This window comes from Sinocyclocheilus anshuiensis, unplaced genomic scaffold (assembly GCF_001515605.1).
Source record: "Sinocyclocheilus anshuiensis isolate Anshui unplaced genomic scaffold, SAMN03320099.WGS_v1.1 scaffold87, whole genome shotgun sequence".
Lineage (NCBI taxonomy): Eukaryota > Metazoa > Chordata > Actinopteri > Cypriniformes > Cyprinidae > Sinocyclocheilus > Sinocyclocheilus anshuiensis.
The window spans coordinates 1,723,405-1,738,402 of record NW_015549609.1 but is presented as its reverse complement, the minus strand read 5'-3'; positions in this window follow the sequence as shown (position 1 = coordinate 1,738,402).

Below are 14,998 nucleotides of genomic sequence, written 5' to 3'. Positions count from 1 at the left end.
TAAAAAAAAAACGATTAAATTTTTTGGAGATGCCCCTGTATATAAATAGCTGATTTATTTTACATTAATCACACTTTAAAAAGTCTTATTTATGGAAGTCATTTATTAATTTTGTAAATGCTTACCCCAGGTATGAAGCTATCTGACCCAGGCAGTGTTAAATTTGTGATTGGCTGAGTATTAGTTTACTCAAATCTAAGCAACAAATCGGAGAACCTGGGCGGAAATATTGGCGGTGGGTCAAAAAGTGTGGGGGACAGAGTCACCCGTTTCTAATGGCTGTTATGCCCCTGGTTACTGTTCCAAAATGTTCTATATGTTTCTTAAAAATAAAATGTTCAGTGGAAAAATAAGTTGTTTTTTTTTCCCAGACATTTAAAAATAACATATTTTAGATCTGTAATCGCAATACCGTGATACCGTGATATTTTTATCTAAGGTTATCATACCGTCAGAATCTCATACCAGCCCATGCCTACCCGGCATCCTAGTTTTCCTCATCTATTTTGTACTTTGTGATCAACAAACAAAAAAAAAAAATTAGGGCTGCACAATAAATCGCATGTGATTGTCATGCGCATCTCGTCAGTAAAGCTGGTTCTGTGATTAGTAGTAAATGTCCACGTGCTTTCAGATGGAGTGGTATTTAATACACAGAGCCGTAGATCACTAATAGAGCAAATAATAGAGATAATAGTGCAAATGTTTACAAACTTGTTATAAAGCATTTGGAATCACAAAATCATAATCCATTGTTTATCTTAAAAGCATCATCAATTTTGGAGTAGTGGTGCTATCATTGCCAAACACCAGCTACAGTATGAAACGTGTAATGACTTCTCATCATGAAAAGATGTAATATAAAAACATCACAACTACAAAAACACACCTGAGGGAAAAACCTTAATGAAAGACAGCGACAAAAAAATTAAGCTTAAAGGACATGATTTTCACAAAGCAACTGATTACCACAAACTACAGAAACGTTTGTTCAGTGCCAACAGTGTGAGGCTGAAACACTGATACATTTCAGTATTTTTTTGATATTTTTAATAATGAAAATAAAACTGACACCAGCGAGATTCAAACTTGGGTTGCACACATCCAGTAAGCATTGTGACAGGGCACGACTGCAATCTCTATATAAGGCTATTTAAATGTTATACCTCATAAATATACAAAACTGTTAAATGCGATGCCCAACTGACTGTGGTCAACTAAATTAAATAAAATGAAAATGAATTACTGATAATAAACTGAAAAACACGCAATTAAACGGAGGGGTGCTGGCATGGCTCCTCTCGTCTTACCAATCACTGTGTACAAATCTTCATTAGTGTCCTCCGATCATCGCAGTCAAGTGCTACACAGAAGAAAAGGCTAGAAATGCTTTTTACACATAAAGACAATCAAAGCTACACACTCGACTGCTGAGTTGAAAGAAGAATAAATTTGAAGGTGTGTGAGAGAGTACACATTAACACTGGCTCTCCAAAAGTCAATTTTCAAGTTAATAAGAGACAATATATATATATATATGGTTGTTTATAGATCATTTTATAAAGCATGCTAATCTTTCTTCTAGATGAGGTCTGACTGAATGGCTTCATCAGTATGCAAACAAATAATGAACTGTGTGCTTTGCATAATTAAGACGATGGCTTAACAGAAATGTAAAAAAAAGAAGAAAAAAAACAGAATTGTAATTACTGAACAATTATACAGTGTTCCCACTTATAGCACTAATTTTCACAAACACATAGTATCATTTTTTGTTGCGTATGCGAGTGTATTGTTCTCATGCAGTGCGGTTTATGGATAATGTTTCACACCACACAGTTCATGCAAATTTCTTTAAAAAGATGTTAACCTGAAACATTACCATGATATACATCAAGAAAAATGCTTCCATCTTATGAAGAAATTGTTAATGTTTACTCTAGCAACATATTTAATTTCTAGTTAAATTTTTAGTGCTACTCAAAAAATGTTTCATGCAATAAAATAGCAAACAAACAATGCTCCATTTTTTTTGCAATAAAAAAAAAACAATTTGACTTTTAAAACATATTTTTGAAACTATGTACATTTTTGCAATTATATTACCTAATTCCAGAAATCCAGCATTAAATATGTTGCAGTACAGTATTTTAGTACAGCGAATAAATTATTTTTATCACTGACACAATGTTTCATTTCACTTTATGTAACTTACATTCCTATTCCAATGTCTCTCCTCTTGGTTGCCATCTTAAAAGTAGTGTCCTCTCATGAACTGCTGACTCATGCTGGAGATAAATGAGCAAGCGTTTTTATTCATACAAATTGTCTTTAACTTGTATGTCTTTCTCTTTTTGAATTCAAGAAATGACTGTTCATTTTAAGGAAAAATAACAAATGTCATGTGAGGTATTTAAATGCTTTAATCTCCTTTCTTAGCCAAACTACATTAAAACTTGTCTTTCTTTGGTTTAACAAATGAAGGAATAATAAATGAAGATACATATGCTTACAGAAGCATCATGTGACAACAAAATGAGAAAGCTTGAAAATTGAGCAAGTAATAGTAATGCTATTTTGGTTCTGTATGAATCCCGCTTTATAGTTCAGAAATGTCTTGTATTCATTAAAATCCCATTCACATTTATTTTAACAATTGTTCAAAAGAAAAAAAAATGTAAATAAAGAAAAATGTAAATATAATAAAAGAAAAAAAAAAAAGAAATATGCATCTTCTCTTAGCCCATTAATTCAAGAAACATCTTTGAAAAAAAAAAATTATCCACAAATCTCATCAGTATGCAAGCGAATAATGAAATGTCTGCTCTGCATAATTAAGATGAAGGCTTAACGGCAATGTAAAGAAAAAAAAAAAGAAACGGAATTGCTATTACCCCAGATTTTTTTTTTTTACAGAGAGTACCCAATTACATCACGCTAATATTCACGACCCAAACAAACTCATATCTTCAAGCAAAAATGTCCAGGCGAATAAAAAGAATGTGGATAATGATCTCGGCACTTTAATTAACAACGGCTCTCAGAATCTTAGAGCAGGAGACCTGACGAGACAGCCAGCCGATCGCTCTGAAACCAAGGACAACAGCTCCAGCCCCGTTCAGGCTCTGAGTATCCTCTCATACCCCTCCAGATGCCCACACACTGCTCAGAGCGGTTGCCTGACTGCCACACGACCTCTGGATCATCAGTCTTAGTAGTCACGTAGGGTACAATGGGCTCTCAAAGCAGTTAAGTACACAACTGGCAGTATAATTCTGTGGAAATATAACAGAAGGGACAGAGAACATCCCTAGGGCAAAGAGTAATCCGGGTAAGCAAATACAACGTCATGCCAACTTCGTCCCAATCCAAAAGGAAATAGTTCCAAAAACAACATACATGCGAAATCCTGAAGTTGTCCTGAAGAATCCTGACATGATGGCAAGTGAGAAAAAACATCCGAAGGATGTTCACTTTGAACGGAGGCCTTGTGATGAACAACACGAAAAAAGATTATAACTTCTCCATTCGACTGCACAAAAAAAAAACAAGACAGTTTTTTCCCATACCACACACCCTCCCTCTGCTTTGTCTCAATGTGTCACATTAGGGAGAGAACAAGTATGCAAAACAGGCCGTTGATTACGAGAAGCCCAACACAAAAGGTAAGAATGGGAGGAATTAGTGAGATCGCAGACAGCAGGGCACGTCCGACGACAATGACGGCGATGGTCCTGCTCTCGCCATTGCTGTGCTGGCCATTGGCATTCCTGGGTGCTGGAAGAGCCCGTGCTCTCACATACTTACGTACTCATGCATTTACATTTCCTCATGAAGCTTCTCTCTACATCCCTCTCTCTCTCCCTCTCTCTAGCTAAGCTGCACTACGCAGCCAACATCACGAATGACTCCGCAGACACTCCTGTGGGGGAAGAGGCAAAGCTGGCAGTTCCTCAGAGGGGCACACGCCCAGCCAAGTGGGCAGGACGGCATCCAGTAGTGTGGGAGGACAGCAGGGAGCTTCCAACTTCCTCCTAAATAAGGCTTGTTGACATTTGCATTTCCCTTTCTTTTTGTCATGCTAACGCGTTCAATTGTTTTAGGAAAGTGCCATCTGCTACTGCCCTTTTGAAAAGCGATTTATTGTGCCACTTTCCCCATATCTGCCATCCGCACCTCCTCTCCCCTGTCTCCTAGCCACCAGCTGCCAAGTTTTCTTACTCTTTGATGGTATACAGCCTGTGAGAACGCACTTTATATTTGTTCTCTGTGGGTATGGTGCTTGTCATCTTTACCAGTTTGAAAAGAACAGAGAGAAAAAAAAATAAAATAAAAAAATAAAAATAAATCTTCTCTTTGTAACTTATGGGAACACTCTGAGACAGATGCAGGCACTCATAAATTATTTGCTTCATTTGCATATTCCTGGCGTAAGACATTATGCAAATAACAGACAATTTGCATAATGGATCCTCTTGTTTCCTCCGAAGCCTTGTGCTCCTTTTTATTTAATAATGAAAAAAAGCAAAAGACGAGAAAGTGGAAAGAATGTCGCATCGAGCTTTGCCGGAGCCGTGTGTGGCAGTGCCCCGAAACACACACATGCTGCTTCCCAGAAAAAAATGCAGGGCAATACTTGCCATGGAATACTGACAGTGTAAGGCAATTCAAAACTTGATCTTCCAGAGTTACATTTTCTGATTAAATGATGTGGTTAAGAATAACAAATAGTACTGTGTGCAAAAATAAGTTGTGGTGATTCGCTAACGTGCGTGTATACATCTAAATGAGTCAGTGATATCGTTTGCATGCGAGTACTGGCGTAGACTAATTAATTGCAGAGAGGAGACCAAGTTGAGGGGGAAAATCACATGATTAAATAATTCAAAACAGCCTTGTGTTTTTAGCCTCGTCAGCTCCAAATAGAGCAACACACACACGCACACATAAAAAAGAGCGAAGATGCAAGTTGTGCGATAACGTTTGATAATTACACTTTTGATAATTGCTTAATCAAATATGACCAACACTGTTAATTCAGCGGTAAACTGCAGAAACGTTTCCAATGATGCTTTTGCATAAGACAGAAGATAATTAAGTGATAATTAAGTGCACAACTGTGATTAAAATAAATGGCACACTCATCAAATGTTGTTATTGAACGTTATGAAAAATACCCCGAATTAGAACAAAATGAAGACATAAACGACGGAGACGGAGATTTTAGTGGATCAGGAAAAGACCGTATGGAAGGGTGACTGAGAGGGAAAAAAAGGTGGGAGGTGGTTACGAGGAGGACTTTGATTATTTAAAACAAAATGCCATGCAACATTCTGCGCAGAGATCAGATGGCAAACGTCAACTGCGATCAGCTATAGTCCAATAAGCAGCCTCCTTCCCAGCGTACAGAGGAGCAAGGGAACGGTTCACCTCAGATGCTGGGCTGCAGGGCTTTGAGCACCTCCATGGAGGGAAGGGCAAAGTAGACAAGTGGGCGATGCCAGGATAATAGTGCTATGGGGCGGGCAGTGGGGTAGCCAGCCTACGACAGATGTTATGAGCAATTCATCAGCTAAGTTGGGGGGGGGCGGCAGGGGGATGTGCTGGCAGAGCTGAAAGCAATGGAGGGGAGGGTGCGAAAAGACGAGAAGAGGATAGGGGATGGGCGAGCGCAAGAAACAAGCAGTGAATGCGGATTGTGGCAGTGAAAAGCTGGCACGGTGCCATCCACTCAGTGGCAGCGCCAAGGCGGACTGGTGATCGCTCTTGGGGGGGGGTTTGACAAGAAAAAGACCCACGCCATTTGGTTCATTTTGGCAAAGAAGAATGGTCTTTTTTTAAGCGACGTGTTTACCACTAGTATTAAAAGTAGGATTGCTGGTGGGGGTTCTTGAGTACGAGGCTAAACCTCAACTCAAAGAGAACAGGAAAAGGAGGGGAATACCATCTGCTGCCCTTGATTACGGAACGTCGGTGACGTTTAGTGCGGAATTTAAGGAAGGGAAGAAGTCGATAATGCCTGCCTGGCATCGGAGCGGGAGACACAACATAAGCAACATAAAGTCCTTATACGCCATCGCAATGGACGCCAATGGCAGTCGAGTAAAACCACACTAACCCACGGGACTGTAAAGGTACAAAGTGTATCCAGACTTTTATGGGGAAAATGGCAATGGTGGCACTGTCCACCGAATGGCATTGGAGGCGGGGCAAGAGGAAGTGCCTCCCTCTCTCTTCCTCGCTTTCTTCTCTCCTGCAGCGTATTTTCCTGTGCCAAGCAGGCAGTCTGCCAGCCAGGCAGCAGATGCCATGCCAACTTCTTTGCTGGCAACCATGCCGCAGACACCAGGTGGATACATGTGGCACATTTCAGCGTCTATCGATCCGCGGCGATACGTTTTCTGGAGATGCCAAGGCGATTTTTTGTTGAACAGGATGCCAGGATCATTGCAGTGGCATCTGCTGTGGAAAGATGTAAAAGGTGAACATGTACTTGCCCGATGCGGTCGGTTGGCAAAGATAACAAGAACAAACAAAGACAACGGTGGTGCTTTTGTTGATTAATTAAACAGAAAAGTTTGCGCAGCTAATTAGCGTGACGGATTCAAAAAGGCAACGAGGCGGCTGTAAATGAAAACAAATTGGTGCAAGAAAAACAAGACAAAACAAAATTAAAGCAGCAAGCTGTTATTCAAAAAGGGGAGGTGTTCGTCTTTTTGTGCCAGTCCCACTCCCTTTACTACTTAATTTTGCTCTATATGAACCACCACTTCTTGTCAACCACCTGCCAACCAATGCAGTGAAGAATGTCTACCACAGGCATTGCAGCGTCAGATACTGCCAATTGCCTTTCAACACGAGAGGACCTGGGGGACGGTGCCAACGGCAGAACAGCAGCTGTTTACAAAAGCTAAACAAAAAAAGGGGGCAAGAAAGAGAATCAGCAAACATGAGGATGCATACTAATGAGCCAGCACATAAAATTATAATCAACTAACCAGATGGGGTTTAATTTATGCATTTTCTCTTAACGACGCACTAATCGTTTTAATTCATTCAACAAAGAAAAGCATTTTTTTCTCTGCTATCTGGACTTTTTCAGGTGTGGCTCAAGATCGACTTTTTAAAAAGCAAAATAAGAAGAGGAAATACAAGAAGTATGAAACTCCACTTCAGCAGCAAGCAAGGCTATGCCAGAGAGGGAAGGAGGAGGCAAGCATGTACGATTTATCTACATTCACAGCAATCACCAGGGAGATGAATGGCTAAGACTGTAGATTCTTTACGCCATCAACCCGTATGGGAGACTAGAGACAAGGGGGGTGCCACCCACAACAGCCAAGCAGGAACCTGATGGAGGGGGCACAGAATCACACCATCAGACTCTTTGGGGAGGCGGTAACTTCCAGACCAGCCTGCCTTTAACTCTGCCAAATGGGGCAGGGGGGCTGTGTGAATGTTTTCAGCACCCCCCGCTTTTTTGCATGCCCCCTCTTTGCCACCCAATCAAGAAACTGGCAAACTCCTCCCGTTCGTTTTGTTTATGTTTTAGATATATAAATCGACCACAGAAGTAGTAGCCCTTTCTGAGAGCTGGTACCTGCAGGGTTCGGAGGAGGGACGTCAACCCGGTTCCGCAAAGACGATGGGCATCGGGCACACAGCCAACTGCGGGCGGCGATGCAACCGGCGAGAACGGATGATTTGCTTAAGTTCGTTTTCACTGATTAAAATGAATGGCGAAAATTAAAACGGCAATTAGAGCGGGGGAAGGAGGCTCATCAGTGTGCGCTAATTACGAGTGGATACTCCAAACTTTTGCTAGCAGTTCTCATGCCTCTCGATTTTGTTGGACAAAGGGGCACGGTTGTGGAATATGAATAATTGAAGAAGTCATCCAAAAGGAGGGATTATAAGATCTTTGTGCTTCCTACAGTGCCTTGGCATAACCACCAAGATGACAGAACCAAGGCTGTCACCAGGAAGGATAGGCTGGGCAATGGTAGCATCTTTTGGGGCATCGTCAACGCGTTCAATTAAGTATTTGTCGCATATGCGATTAGTGCTTTAATTCATAATTGTTGTTGTGTGTGTGTATTTTTTTTAATTGTCGTCACGGAACACGTGTGGATATAATCGTTTGGAGCTAATGAGGTTTGGATGATCTGTCTTTTATTTTAATTCCATGGGGAAGTTAATTGCGTCTCATCCTCGTTATACAAATGGATTACAAAAAAAGGAGGAAAAAACTGGCTGGCAGAAACAAGGAGGGAGAGGGGGAGAGGGAGAGGCAGAAGGAAAAGAAAGGGAGAATATTTTCCTTCTTTGTGAGCCAACATACACATAATACCACATGCAAACAAGCAGAGAAAAGCAACTGCAATGCTTGGCTATGCTAGTCTCTCCCAAGTCCTCCCCAGGAAAACCCAGCATGTTTCTCCTCTCTCCCTGCTCACTGCAGCCAAATCCTTCAAATGCCAAGGACCTCTGCTTTCCCTGGATGTGGATATTACAAAACATGGGCGAGACAAACGCTGAACGGGATTAAATTTCTGCCGATTGGATATTACCGTCATTATTAAAATGGTTAGTTTTCTGCTGTTATTAGTGTTGAGCATTGTTATAGTGGTGGCGTTTGCGGGCGAAGCGAAATGGAGAGGAGACAACAAGAGAGCCTATGGCAGGGCACCTGCTAATGTCCTCAGCGCTTAATCATCGTACAGCAGAATGGTTTTATGCATATTTCATTTGCATATCATTAAATCGCTAAGGCACACTGGCAACTGGCAGCGGAGAACAGGGAGTGGGGAAATGAGGAGCACAAAGTGTTAAAAAAAGGAAAGAGCGACTCATTATGCGATGACAATCTTCAAAGCTGTGTGCCTGCTTTCCGGTATCCTGCCAATTCATTTTAATTCAACGTTAATTAAAAAACAAAATTTAAAAAAAAGAAGGAGGGGCTCGCTCAGCCTGTCATATGCAGATTAATTGAGCGTCTTCCAAGGAACAAGAGTACTGTTTATGTGCTGGGTGAATGCGGATACGTCTGTTCGTAATCACCGGAATATTTTTTTCTTTTTACCAAACAAGGCCAAAATATGCTTATTTTACACAGAAAGGAAATGTATATTTGTACACTTCTCATGTGTATTGTTATCTTGTACATTACTTCTTAAAGGCAAACTTTTAAATATCATGTTCATTAAGGAGCCCCTGAGAAATTTAGTTGCTATTGTGAAACATTAAATATGTTTGATACAAAAGTGGGGATGTAAGAAGTTGGCACTGACGAGATCGGGAGGTGGGGGACTGGCAACTCGGGGTTGGGAGTAAAACGTGGGAATCGCTGGGGGCATTCTGTCACAAGCTATTGCCTTGTATGAAACAAATCCAACACTTGCTCACATCTGCCCCTTCTGCCAACCACCCATCAAACAGACTATGCGCATAATTAGTATGCTTGCCGAGACTCTGATTGCCTGTATTGAATCACTTGGCGAAATTGATCCTTTGTTTCTGGTTAAATGTGCTCGCTGTCATTATTTCTGGCACATTGTCCTGTGGAAAGTATAGATAAAAGAGCTTCTTTACACATATGCGCATTCACACACACGAACACACAAATGTAAACAAACGGTTACACAATTAAGAGGAAGAGATTGTTCAGTGCATGAAATTGAGAGCACAATTTGGCATTGTTTATTAACCTTTTTAGGCACTTTAATCAAAAGAATACAAATATATTTACATGTAATATAAATAGTAAATAAATTTATAAATTTTGAAAAATACAGGGCCAAACAGAAGCCAGAAATATTAAATAAATAAAATATACAACTTTGAAGACATATAAATTTATTTACATGTGGCACAAAGGGTGCCAGATACAGTATATTAAAAAAATATTTACATCCATATTTAGATTACATTCTGTTCTTCGCTAAACTTGCTTATGTAATCGCAAACGGCAAAATCACTATAGCTGTCCTGCCTACGTCTCACCTGCTAAATGCCCTTGGGTGGTTCTTAGCAAATGCTGAGAGGATGCAGAATGGTGCAATTAGCCGTGTTTATGAAAGCTGTAATGAGAGCTGTGGGGCAAAGGGGTGGCAGCCTGGCAGAAAGAGCCCGCTCGCAGCGGGTATCTGCCTGGCGTTTTTGAGCCATGATACATGCAGATGTCGCTGTAGTTCTTCCGAAAGCTTGCAAGAATGAAAAGGGGGTGGGGGGGGGTAACGAGGACCTCGTTTGGAATCACACATACCTCTACCATATGTTTTTAGAGACGCGAGTTTGTGTCGGAATGGGGGGAAAGCCATGGCTGTGGGGGTAAGTGAAGTTAAGACGGGGTGGTGTGGGGGGGTGTTTAACTTGAGACATTTGTATGGCAAAATGTGGATGGAAATAACATTATTCATGCACCACCTAAGTAAAGTACAACTGACAAGAGTGTCTGTATTCTACTGTGCATGTCACATGGAGCAGACATTATGCAAAGTGCCTTCATTAATATGCATAAGCAGCCTCTTTATTATGCAGACCTGCACTAAAGCAATATTGTTTGGAGCAGCAGCCATGCTCTTGTTACAGTAGGCAAACGTTATCTTTCTCAGAGCAAACAGACCCTCGTTTTTTCCTCTCTAAACACTTCCAAAATATTTAATTATCTGCTGCTCTGGTTAAAAAAGAAAACACAAAAAATTAAATGCAAGCAGGCAGATGATTGACTGTTTATGCCCTAGACGCCTCCGTTTCATAGTGGCACTGTATTTTGACAGTTAGCAAAAGTGGAGTGGCACAAGCTATCTCCAGGGGTATCATCACAGTTTTAGGCATAGATCCTGAAGAATAACATCAAATTACACGAAAACCCTGTAGTGGAGTCTTGGAAGAGTCTAACAGATGAGACAATAAACCAGTGCAGAGTGGGGAAAAATGGTCGTTTGCAAAGTTCAGTACACACTTTGAGACCATCTCATTGGGTCGTGCCCATCAGTAGTGAAAAACGCATACCATGGTCAGGTTTCCATCACAGCACTGAACTGACTCTGAAGGGTCATACTGGCTTTGCCATTGGTTGGCAGGTAGTGTGAAATCTGCTCCCAGCTCTTCTGACTCTGGCTCAAGCTGCCCTCCAGAAGCTGTTGACCTTGTCAGGCACAGTAATGCTATGTTCTCCCCATCTGTCGAGCTCACAGATTTCTCAGCAACAGACCATTTATGATTCCCTGTGAGGTTATAACAGACTAACATCTAACATTCTGGACATTTCTGATTTCAAAAGGGTTTGGAATCGATTAACTTATGTTAGCAACACCAGCATTAGCATCATGTTGCATCAGCCAAGCATAAACTCAAAAGTCCTCTGAAATCAGCATTGTCATGGTGCTTGCTTGATTTGTATTCTATTGTACTTTTAATTATTTGTTTTTTTATATGTTCATTCATTTAGAAATGACTCTGGAAATACTGCAGTTTAAATGCTCAAGCTTGTTCTGTCGTCATAGTATGTCACAGGACATACTGTTTTACTACATAGTGACGTTGCCCTCACAAGTAGGAAAGTTGATGCAGATACAATATAGTGTGGAGATGATGGACCACCTGCAGAAATATCAATAGGAGCAACCATAATGCTAAATATGCCAGTCCTGGAGTGACTTTCAGTTAAAAGAGTTGCCTTTTTCATTGAGGTATTGCTTTGTTTACCCTAGAATTTTATTTTTTTCATTAACTGGGCCAGCCTGGAAAAAACATAATTTTCAGTGTGATTTGAGCAAGACATAACGTATGACGCCACTCCTGTTAAATTTCATTGCTGATTTAACATATATTTTTAAATGAAATTCTGACAGACAGTTTTGGAGAGTTCTCTATTTCCCCACTAAAGTAGGACCTGAACTTATATGCATATTACTTTCATAGAAAATATCTGACTGGGAATGCTACCAAGATGGGCAAAGGGACATTGGTTGAAGTGTCTATTCTACTGTATAGAGCACTGCATCTTTTTACTCTTGAAATCCCGGACTACCTGGACTTGAAAGTATGGTATTATGAAAGATTAAAAGATTCACTTCCATTTTAAACGTGTGACTGTAAACATGTTGTTGACCACAGAGCTTAAGTGGCATTTAAGCCAGAATATCCCTTTAAGAGTTAATGAAGATATTAAGTTAGAGGTTGTCTGGACACATGATATAAGTAGGCACAGGCATCCATTTATTTAGCTAGGTATATTGTTACATTCAGAGGCACTTCTCCTAAATCCAGGGCTACAGCAGATCAATGATTTTGTGTCACCAACCTTTACGCACTAACACTATTAGCACACACAGCCTGTGAAACTGTTAAAATTCCAAAATGAACAACATCATTGAACAGCCTAAAAATACCAGACCTAGTATTAAAGAGGAGTGGCTTTTCCCCTAAAATGATCTGAAGAAAAAAACTAGTGTAAAACGTGCAGTTTGATCAATGCTTTCCTCTCGCCACATAACTGTGGCTGTATTTTTCTTAAGTGACCTTAAAACACTGCCCTTTTCAATGTCCTCTCTCCCCCTCCTGCTCGACACAGCTAATGAAGGAGCTGAGTGGGGAGGTTTGAGTCAGACCAAGCAGGGACACTATAAGCCGACCTACACATTAATTGGGTCCCGGTAATTATATCAGATTAGTATTAATACACCGTTGCTAGGGCCACAGAGGTCACCTGCACTGTCTGTACAGCATGAACTCATGTGAAGGTTAACTGTCAATCATTACACACAATATGATAATAGGCCTTTAAGACCAAGGGACATTATTGGCTGCGATAGAAATGGTTTATAAAGGATTGATGGGAACTGTGTCTACATATGAAGTCGCCTTCTAAGGCAACATGCCAACAAAAGCACATCCTCATAAGTGAATGATTTGGAATGCTCTACATTTGATGCAACTCGAACTGAACTCACAATGATTCTAAAAGTTAACATTAGAATTAACATTAGCTAAGATAATGCAATACACACAATACACACAAAAATATACTGGGTACACTCTAAAAATGCAGGGTTGTTTCAACCCAACTTTGGGTCAAATATAGACTAACACAACTTTTGGGTTAAAAATGTAATTTAAAAATTTAACCCAACAGTTGGGTTAGTCCATATTTGACCCAAAGTTGGGTTGAAACAACCCAGCATTTTTTAGAGTTTAAAACTACGAATTTAAATAAGATTAAGAATTTCCCGTTTTAATGTTAAATGAAAAATAAGTATATTTACTGTTTATTTTACCTTTGCCTCTTTTAAAAATGAGGCTTCATAGAAGGCAGCATCATTTTATGGGCTACCTTTAGTTACAGCCTTTGTGCTTGAAGCACATCTATTATGCCTTAAAATGCTATCTAGAAAGGCAACTTATTTGGTTTCACAATCTGTGTAATTTGCTTTACATCTGTGTAATTTTGATATGACTCCTACAAGAATGCTAAAGAAAGTAAGTCTGTAAAGTAGGTCTAAGTCATCTGTGTAGTATTGTCTGTAAAATTGCAGCTCCCACATGAGCAGGCCATTTAATTTTGAAGCCTGAGTTTTTGAATATTCAGTGACTTTGACATTCATTTGGTATGTGAGAAGTGTCTCGATTAATTAGTCAAACTGACATTGCTAAGCATGTGCTGTTAGGAGCTTTTTGGCTGAGCCTTGGTTGAGTTGTCACAGGTGCATTAAGATTGAAAGCATCCTGTCAAAGATTGCTCAATGGCCAGGACCACTCAGACAAGAGCCAAAATTCAATAGCTTCCTCTGCTGAAAAGACCAACATATGTTGTGTTGCATGCTGGTGTGTCGGTGTCCTCGACAAGCTTAACCAGCAAGACAGAAACTTGCTTCACTTAATTTACACAAAATTAAAATAAAATAAAAAAATTACTCTGTTTAAAAGTATACAAACCTTTGCTTATTACTATTGTGTAATGTCTGACTGCTTGCAGCACTTTTTAAAGTGAAGTGAAAGTGACATGTAGTCAAGCATGTTGTCCCATACTTGGAATTTGTGCTCTGCATTTAACCCATCCAAGTGCACACACACATCAGTGAGTATTGAACACACACACACACGCACACACCATGAACACACACCCGGAGCAGTGGGCGGCCATTTTTGCTGCAGCGCTCAGGGAGCAGTTGGGGGTTCAGTGCCTTGTTCAAGCATCTCACCTCAGTCGTGGTATTGAGGGTGGAAGAGAGCGCTGGTCATTCACCCCCCCCATGGCCATGACTGCCCCAGTTAATCAGAAATGCATTCTTATTTCAAACAAATGTTAAATGTGCATGTAAACTATGCAAACATCTGAGTAGAACTGTGTGTGGAGAAACATCAAGCAGTGACACTCATCAAGAAGAGGGGAGGGCGGAAGTTTGTCTATAATGTGCGTGTGTGGTTGTAGTATCCATGTCATAGTGTATGTCTTCGTATCTGCAGGTTTGCATGTCATCCCACAGGGCCTGAACTGAGCAGCTGGCAGGGGAGTCATTACATACGCACCTCTGACAGCTCATGCTCTCATTACAGCAGGAGGATGCCTATAGTCCACACACACTCTCTCTCGATCTCCACCGGGGCCCTACTCCTCATGCTGGCAGACATCTTCCTTTTCCCCAAACACAGCTCAAATCCCTTCTTTTCCATGGGACATGTGGCATGATTGGGTAGCCTGGTTTGGTTCACGGTAGACTCTAGTCACCATAAGCTGTGAGTAAATCAAAGGACTCAACCTGCTTAACATAGTGTCTTTACTTTGCTGGCAAGAAGGCAAAGGACAGCACTTATCAGAATATAATCTGGTCCAGGATGCGATCTTGAACACACAAACTGCTGCTGCCTCTGAGTTCTACACAACATGGCTTTTCATTTGCCTGTAGCTCTGTTACAAAACCTAGTGAGCTGCCCGTTTCCAAAGGTACGAAACATTAAAGGGATAGTTCACCCAAAAATGAAAATTACCCCATGA